The following is a 9,019-nucleotide window of genomic DNA, read 5'->3' on the forward strand; positions in this document are numbered from 1 at the left end:
CTGATTTAAAAGCAATCAAAGCCGTCCTTGATAGACAAGCAGAGCTGCCTGCAGCGCGGGAAGCGGGCAGCTGCGTTTGGGTTTCTGGCCGCCAGCCCTGGGCAGGTCAGGTCGTGATCACGCCCCTGGGCAGGTCCCTGGGAAACCTGGCATCTGCTTCTCCACAGCCTCTGGGGATCCCGGACTGTGGGTGGGAGAAGCTCCCTCCAGCTCCTCCCGAGGCGCCCGGGATTCTCAGACCCGAGAACGCGTCCTGCTGCCCCAGCCTGGGGAACCGGGAGCTGCCGGGCTGGAGAGAACCGGCTTCCAGCCCGAGGAAAACAGCGGCCACAGAGTCGGGAACCGCCGGTCCTGCCCGCGACACTGAGGCACCTAGTGCAGATCTGGGCGACTCCCACAGAACAGAGTGACTTTCCCTGAAACAGAGACGGGAGACAGGGACGCTTTACCGCTCTCAAACTCCCAGGCGCGCATGCCCGGGACTCTGTACCCGCCTGTCCTAGGAGGACAAGTCAGGGTTTGAACCGCGCGGAATAAGAGCTGGATTCCAGATTTACCAGGAGCAGCTCCTCCCAGCAGGGACAGTTGTGTCCCCTGGTCCTTCCAAAAAAATCTGAGAGAAGGACAGAAATCTCTGGCTCGCCTCAGCCGGACCCTGGCTTGGCTTTGCACATACAAGGGGAGCGAGCTTCGGGGGGCAGCCAGGGAGAATTTATTGATGGTCCTGGTGCCCACAGTCTGCAAATTCCTGTCCTGAAAATGTGCTTCCCTGGTTCCTTTCTCTAAAAACCCACTCTTTGGACCTTGTAGACAAGGCAGTTACTTTGCTGTAGGTTCCTAAACCTGCTCCCTTGTGTGTGGGGGGAGATGGGGGAACGGACTGGACTCCCACATGCAAAGAAGAAAAGAATGTGCTCCAGCCCTCTGAGCCTTCTCCCAAACCCCCTTTACTTGCTTTATATCCCTTGGGGAGGGGTAGGGGTGGGGTCTCGAGGAGAAGACAACTCTAGACCCACCACCTTCTCTTTCTTGATTGGCCCTTGGGTGAATTTGGGGTGAAGGAGAAAGTGGGGAAAGGAGGAAGAGAGAGAAAGTTGAAGAGAAAATATACGGAAGAAAAAATATAAGGAGGAAATACTTTTTGTTTGTTTTTGATACCTAGGGCTTTCTTCTGACTTTATTCTCAGGGATCATTCCTGGCAGACTTGGAACCATATTTGATGCCAAGGATCAAATCGAGGCAGGATAGATAGCTTGTTTAATGCAAGGCCCTTGGTTCCTCCCCTGATGCTATACATTTTCACTTTGACAATGATGCAAAGGGCCAGAGTGTAAGTTCAGCTCCTTGTACTGCATAGTTCTTAAGCCCTGTGGAGAATATCACACACACACACACACACACACACACACACACACACGCACGCACACACACACACGGTAGTAAGAGAGATGGTTCAGAGACCTGGAGTGCATGTTTTGCATGCCGGAGTCCTGGATTGGATCCAGCAGTGCGAGTGGGACCGTGCAGTACTCCACCTTCTCAGCACCAAGGCCCCCTCCCACCCTCAGCACCAAGGCCCCCTCCCCTTTCAGGGCAGGCACTGTGAGTCACGGAACCAACCCCATGACTCATCTTTTGGGGGTTTTGGTTGGTTTGTTTTGGCTTTGGGCCACATCTGGTGATTCTCAGGGCTTACTCAGGTCAAACTTTACCTTTTTAAATATGTTTCTCTTCTGTTGTTTTATATCCAAAGAGGAATCGAAAGAGCATGCTGGGAGTATCACGTCTCACTCAAGTGAGAGAAGGAATCCGAGTTCTGACCTCCATCAACGGTCAAGAATCAGGGACGCTGTCTCGTTTGCCAAGGCATCAAAAGTCAGATGGGCCGGTCATGTAATGCGATTCAGAGACAACCGCTGGACTAGAGCTGTTACTGTCTGGATTCCACGGGACGTCAGAATACCTCGTGGCTGCCCACCAACTAGATGGTCAGATTTCTTCGTCAAATCCCTGAATGAATGATTTGAGGCTCTTCCTGTTCCTGGAGCAAGCAGATATCATTGGGCTTCACTAGCACGGGACAGGGACAAATGGAGATGTTACTGGGCCCGCTCGAAGATCAACAGATTGACAAGTGATACAAGTAATACAAGTGATATATACATATATATATATTTTTTTTTAAACACTCGTATTTGGGGCCAGAGTGACAGTGCAGTAGAAAAGGCTCTTGCCTTGCAAATGACTGACCTGGGTTTGATCCCCCACATCACATATGATTAGAGATACACCAGGAGTGATCCCTGAGTGCAGAGCCAAGTGTAATTCCTGAGCACTGCCAGGAGTGTCCTCAAAGAAAATAAAACACATCATTTTATAAATGTATACAATATTAGAAGGGAAGAATTCTCCCAAATTTTATATTTAATATTTAAGTATGTCTAAAAGTCTACTAGTCTACTATTCTGACCTGTTATTGCAATCAGTATGTGAACTCTTTCATTTATTTGTTTTTTTTGTTTGTTTGATGGCCACATTCAGCTGTGCTCAGAGCTTATTCCTGGCTCTTTGCTCAGGGTTCAGAATGGGTATTACTTGAGGGACCATAATAAGTTTGGGGATTGAACCCAGGTTGTGTTTGGAAGACTAGTGCCCTACCTGCTTTATTATTTCTCCAGACCCCCAGTGAAATGTTTTATTTGCTGTTTGTTTGTTTCAGACCAACCCAGTGATGCTTAAGATTTACTGGTCACTGTGATCAGGGATCACTCCTGGTGATGTTCAGGTGAACATATGTGGTGCTGATTATTAAACTGTGGTTGGTTACACACAACATAAGCACTTTAATGCCTAAAATAGGTCTCCAGCCCCTGAGTTCTTTCTTTGTAAGCCTCATGACTCTCTTTGGATGTATCTCACTTCCTTTCATGCTATCAAATCCCCTCTGTATGGGACTAGAGGTGTGGAGAGAGTGGAGAGGCTGCACAAACAGTTTCTGTAGGACGAATTCATAATTGAGGACATGAAACACTTGTGGGTACCCTAGTGAGGGCAGAGGGAAGAAGCAAAAAAGTACAGCGTGCCCAATATCTGTCACTTGCAAATTTTAAGAATAAAGAGTGTAGGACCAAGGGGAGAACCACAGAAGAGCAGGTGGGGCACTTGCCCTTGCCTTGCACACAGCCAGCCTTGGTTCAATCCCTGGAGCCCCATATAGTTCCCTAAGCCCTGTCAGGAATGATTGCTGAGCACAGAATCAGGAGTCATCCCTAGGCACTGCTGGGTGTAGCCCAAAATCCAAACTAACAAACAAAAGCAAGTGAGGCACCAGAGAGATAGCACAGATTGTAGGTCTCTTTAATCAACCTGTGTTAAAGTCCTGGTACTCTATATGGTCCCCCGAGCCTGCCAGGAGTGATCCCTCAGTACAGAGCTGGAAATAAATCCTGAGCACCATCGGGTGTGACTCCAAAACATACATATATACAAGCAAACATACACACATACATACATACATACAAATACACACACATGCATACATACATAGTGAGTCAGAGAGAGAGAGAGAGAGTAACAGGGTTCAGGCACTTGCCAGCTGACAATGCTCCCATGGCCGGCTCCACACGCACTCCTCCAAACATCACCAGGGGTCATTCCTGAGTACTAGGAGTAGCCTCATAACTTCCTCAATTCCACCCCCACCCCCTAATAAGTCCTAAGACAGTCCAGGGATAGGTCAGTAATAGAGCACAACCTTATAGGCATAAACCTAAGAGCTGGCACTGAACCACATATGACTAATGTGATCCCAGTGACAGTGCCCTTTGGAATCCCAGGAACAAGAGCAAAATATATGATCTAAGTGGCTCCTGCCAAAATAGAACAATCTTCACACTATTTCCTACATGAATATTTTTTGTAAGCATGTTCAGCAGTTCTTCATAACAGACAATATGAAATGTATTATTTCTGTTGTGTTTTGGGACAAAGATTGGGACTTGGGATGGAAACATCCTGAATTTGATGGTGAGAAGGTATAATGGTGGTGGGATTGGTGTTTGAATATTGAATGTAATCAAACATTGTGAACTAACTTATAAAATAAAAAATAAACTGTTCAAACATCTGTGGATTTTCTCAGATCTTAGCTCTGAGGAAAGATGCTTTAATCAGTCATCCATCTCCCAGGCCAGTTTATATGATGCCAGAGGCAATTCATGGGCGGACTGCCAGGCTCCCAGAAGAACCGGGGAATGGGGGAATGTTGCCCCATCTGGGCCTCATTTCCCTACAATTTCATAAGCACTGTGATTACAGAAAGGATGAAAGGACAGTCATGACCAGAGCCAGAAATACTCCCAACATGGCGCATCCGAGACACCAGGCCCCGCGTGCCAAACAGGCTGTGCTTTGTCTTCCCTCAGGGTCTGACATTCTCCTTTTACTCTGTCTGAGCCTCTGAGTCAGGAGAGAAGCCACAGCCCCGCTCCACGCTTGGGCAAGGAAACCGCAAAGCTGCAGCAGTATTTTTTTTTTATTTTATTGAATCACCATGTGGAAAGTTACAATGTTCTCAGGCTTATGTCTCAGTTATACAATGCTCAAACACCCGTCCTTTCACCAGTGCCCATATTCCACCACCAAAAAGAAAAAAAAAGTATACATCCCACGTCCCACCCTCCAACCACCCCCCTGCATAACTGAAAAATTTCACTTCCTATTCTCTTTACCTTGATTACATTCCATATTTCAACACAATACTCACTATTGTTGGAGTTTCAACACAGAACTCACTATTCTTGTTGGAATTTATCCCCCAGGAATATGGTCCTATTGACAGGGAAATATTTGATAATTAGTTTTCCACTGATGAGAATGAAGAAATATTAGGTTTTAGGATTTCTGTATTTTAGTAATTAAGTCCAGGGAGATTTAAGTTGGAAATTGAATCATTTCCCTTCCTGGGGCAGCATGGAGCAAAAGCTTAGTTCACAGTCTGGAGACATGGCTGCAAGCACTCGTTGGAACCCCAAGTCATGTAGCTGGCTCTGGATCCTGCTCGTTCAGCAGCAAAGTGCCTGTGCAAAGGCATGGCCACCGGGGTTGAGTCTCGGCGGAGCTCGAGCCGGTACCAGCCCCAGACCGAGACTGCCCAGGCGTCCTGCTGTTTCAAGCTGAAAGCACATTTTTTTTTCCCACACCACCAAGTTCATACCTGCTTGAAAGTCCCATAAAATGGTGGACACCACACCTCTTCCTCCTGGAGGGAAGAAAAACCAAGGAAGAAGGATATTTCCTCCATTAGCCGGCGTGGGGCAAAAGCTTAGTTCACAGTCTGGAAACATGGCTGCAAGCACTCGCTGGAACCCCAAGTCATATACCTGGCTCTGGATCCTGCTCGTTCAGCAGCAAAGCGGCTGTGCAAAGGCATGGCCACCCGGGTCAAATCTTGGCGGAGCTTGAGCCGGCACCAGCCCCAGCCCGAGACTCCACAACAGTATTTTTTATTTTATTTTTTTAGTAAAACAAAATAGTTTTTATTGAAAGAAATTTAGCGAGAAGAGATGTGAGGGGTAAGGAAGAGAGGAATATGTGTTCAAGAACAACTGCTCCAGACAGGAAAAAGCAGAGAAGAGAAAAATTCATGTTCAAGAGAGAACACGGACTTGGAATAAAAGAAAGCAGGCCTCATTTTATTGAATGTGTGATTTGTTCTCATTTTACCCACAGCACCAAAATTCTGGTTCACAACTAAACTAAAAGTCACACTATATTTTTTGGCCAAAAGGTCTTTCCAGTGAGGTGAAGAAGACACACTCCATGGTTAGAAATAGAACCAACATGTGGGGCCAGATTGATAGTGGGTGGGGCATGTGGTTTGCAAACAGCCAACCTGGGTTTGACCCCCAGCATCCCATCTGGTCTCCTGAGCACCACCAGGAGTACTTCCTGAGTGCAGAGCCTGGAGTGACCCCTGAGCACCACCGCAAGGCCAGGCCTTTAAGCCCTGTGCATCACTCTGACTCCCAGTTTGTATAATGTTTTCGAATCTCTTCAAAATCATTGGAAGCATTATGATTATTACCTTTAAGCTATTCACCTTTTCTATTTTAAAATATAAACCTCCCATCAAACCATAATGTTACTATTGCTTTGTGAAAATAACTAAGATTCTCTTCCTTCCCAAATTTTAGGGTTACATGAAATCATAGTAATTTCTTCCAAAGATAATTATTGCACATTTTTTTTTGTTTTGGGGTCACACTGGAAGTGCTCAGGGCTTATTCCTGGCTGTGCACTCAAGAGTCACTCCTGGCAGACTCGGGGACTATATGGGGTGCTGGGGATGAAACCTGGGTTGGCAACTTGCAAAGCAAGTGCCCTCCCCACAGTACTATCACTTCGGCCCTACATAATATTTTACAGTCATTCCCGAGGGCAGGGAGTGGCCCACAGGGCTGGGCATATGCTGTGCATGCAGGAGTCCTGGGCCCCACCCAGCAAGCACAGAGCTGGGAGTGTCTGTCGTTATTTCTGGGGTCAGGGGCAAAGTGAAAATAAGTATTCAAAATCCTCTGCTATTTGGAAACACCCTCTAGCATCTACATGATGCTCCTCCAAGGTGTGGATGTGCACACTGAGGCGTCTGAAGTGAGGGCACAGCTCGCCCGGCCTCTGCTCCCTCAGCAGGAACAAGAGGGGTCCCTGTACTAGGGTCACACTGCAATTCCCGCACTCTGTGTCCTGAAACAAGTGTTAGGGAGCCCTGGCCTGCTGCAGGTGTCCCCACCCTTGCTCCCACAGGATCAGGAGAGAACCCAGGGCACCCTCCCCTCCTCCCCAGGAAGAGCACCCCGTCATCAGCGGTCAAGAAAGGGTCCGTGACACAGTCTCATAGCCCATTTCCACCATTGTCTGCAGGGAGGGCAAATGGGTCTGTGAGGTGTGTGTGTGTGTGTGTGTGTGTGTGTGTGTGCGAGAGAGAGAGAGAGAGAGAGAGAGAGAGAGAGAGAGAGAGAGAGCAAGTATGTGTGCATTTGTGTGTACACGTGTGCGCATGTGTGTGCGTGTATGTGTGTGTGCATGTGTCCGTGTGTGTGTGTGTGTGTGTGTGTGTGTGTGTATGTATGTGCCGGAGTTGGGGACACTCCAGGCTTACCACAGGGTCACTGAACATGATCCAGTGCTTCACTTGGTCCCCAAAGGCCTCGAAACACAGTTTAGCGAAGTCCCGGAAGTAGGCGGCCATGCTCATAATCTGCCAGCCGCCGAACCTGGCCTGGAGCGCCTGAGAGAGTGGACAGAAGCTGGTCATTCTGTGTCCAGGAGGGACTCTGGAGCCGCCCGGCCCTGCTTGTGTGAGAAACACGGGTGATGACGGTGACAAAGTGCAGCCAGAGGCACAGGCAGTGAGGGCAGGGCTGTGGGCTTGAGATGTGAAGAGCCATGAAAGGGTTTAAATGTGGAGCTGGGGGCTGGAGCGATAGCACAGGGGGTAGGGCATTTGCCTTGCACACGGCCAACCTGGTTTCAATTCCCATATGGTCCCCTGAGCGCCACCAGGAGTAAATCCTGAGTGCAAAGCCAAGAGTAACCCCTGTGCATCACTGAGTGTGACCCAAGAAGAAAAAAAATGTGGAGCTGAGGCGTGATGTGGAGTGATAGCACAGCGGGAAGGGCGTTTGCCTTGCACATGGCCGACCCGGGTTCGATTCCTCTGTCTCGGAGAGACCAACAAGTAACCGAGGGTATCCCACCCACATGACAGAGCCTGGCAAGCTACCCATGGCGTATTTGATATGCAAAAATAGTAACAGCAAGTCTCACAATGGAGACGTTACTGGTGCCCGCTTGAGCAAACAATTGAACAACTGGACGACAGTGCTATAGTGCAGTTGCTACAGAGGGCTGACAAGAGAGAAGTGATGGTAGGTGTTTGCTCTGTGCATGGCAGATGCAGGTTCAATTCCTGGAACTTCACACGCACCTCCCCTCCTCCCCCCGAAGCCCAACATAGTGATTCCTAAAGTCAGAGCCAGGAGTAACACCCTTTCGGAGTAACAGCCAGGTGTGACCCCAAAACAAAAATATTGAGAAAGAAGCAGACAAGGAGCTGAGCTCTGGGAGGAGCTATGCAAATGAGGGGCGGGGTGGGGAGCTGAGCAAGGCTGAGGCTAATACTTAAGAGTAACTTGGCAGGAGCCAGGCCTTAGCACAGCAGGGAGGGCGTCTGCCTTGCACGCGACTGACCCTGGTTAGATCCCTGACATCCCACAAGGTCCCCGAAGCACTACCAGAAGTGATGTAAGGGTGCAGAATCAGGAGTAAGCTCTGAGCACCTCCTGGGCTCACAGTCTGCAGCTGGGGGCGCAGAGAGAACCCAGCTTCTGGACCAGGCATGCTACAGCTGCCTGAAGGGGAAACTGAGGCACATGGCAGAAGTTTGATGAGGGAAGAGCTGGACCCAGCCTATGCCCTGCCTGGGCCAGCCCGGGACCCCAGTCCAGCCCCACCTGTGGAGCTGAGCCCCCGGCTGCTCCTGGGCTCTCCTGCAGCAGGTCCCAGTGTATCAGGGTCACAATTGGGGTGATGTTGTCCCTCAGCAGGGTGTCGATGAGGTCACTGTAGAGCCGGACCCCCTTTTCATTCACCTGCTCGGCTGAAAGCAGACAAGCAGGGCTTCGAGGGGTGCAGGGCCCTGGCTCTTCTTGGGCCACAGCTCCCCCACCCCCCACCCTGCTGACCCCCCCACCCCGTCCAGGCCCTCCCCCGGGGTCTGTGGCTGTTCCTCCTCCCCAAGTGACCTCGCAAAGCCAACAGGACACAGGGCGCCCCACGGGCTGCAGGGTCGCCGCCCTCCTCACCGCGGACACCCATGGGCAGGAATCGGGGCCAGGACACGGAGAATCAGTCATGGCTCACGCCCAGGTTCCGGAGCAGGCCCACACCCTCCTGCACAGACGGAGGGAGGAGGCAGATGGACGGAGAAGACCAGGGTGGGGGTGTCCCTGTGGGGGC

The sequence above is a fragment of the Sorex araneus genome, chromosome 2 (assembly GCF_027595985.1).
Source record: "Sorex araneus isolate mSorAra2 chromosome 2, mSorAra2.pri, whole genome shotgun sequence".
In the NCBI taxonomy this organism is placed as follows: domain Eukaryota; kingdom Metazoa; phylum Chordata; class Mammalia; order Eulipotyphla; family Soricidae; genus Sorex; species Sorex araneus.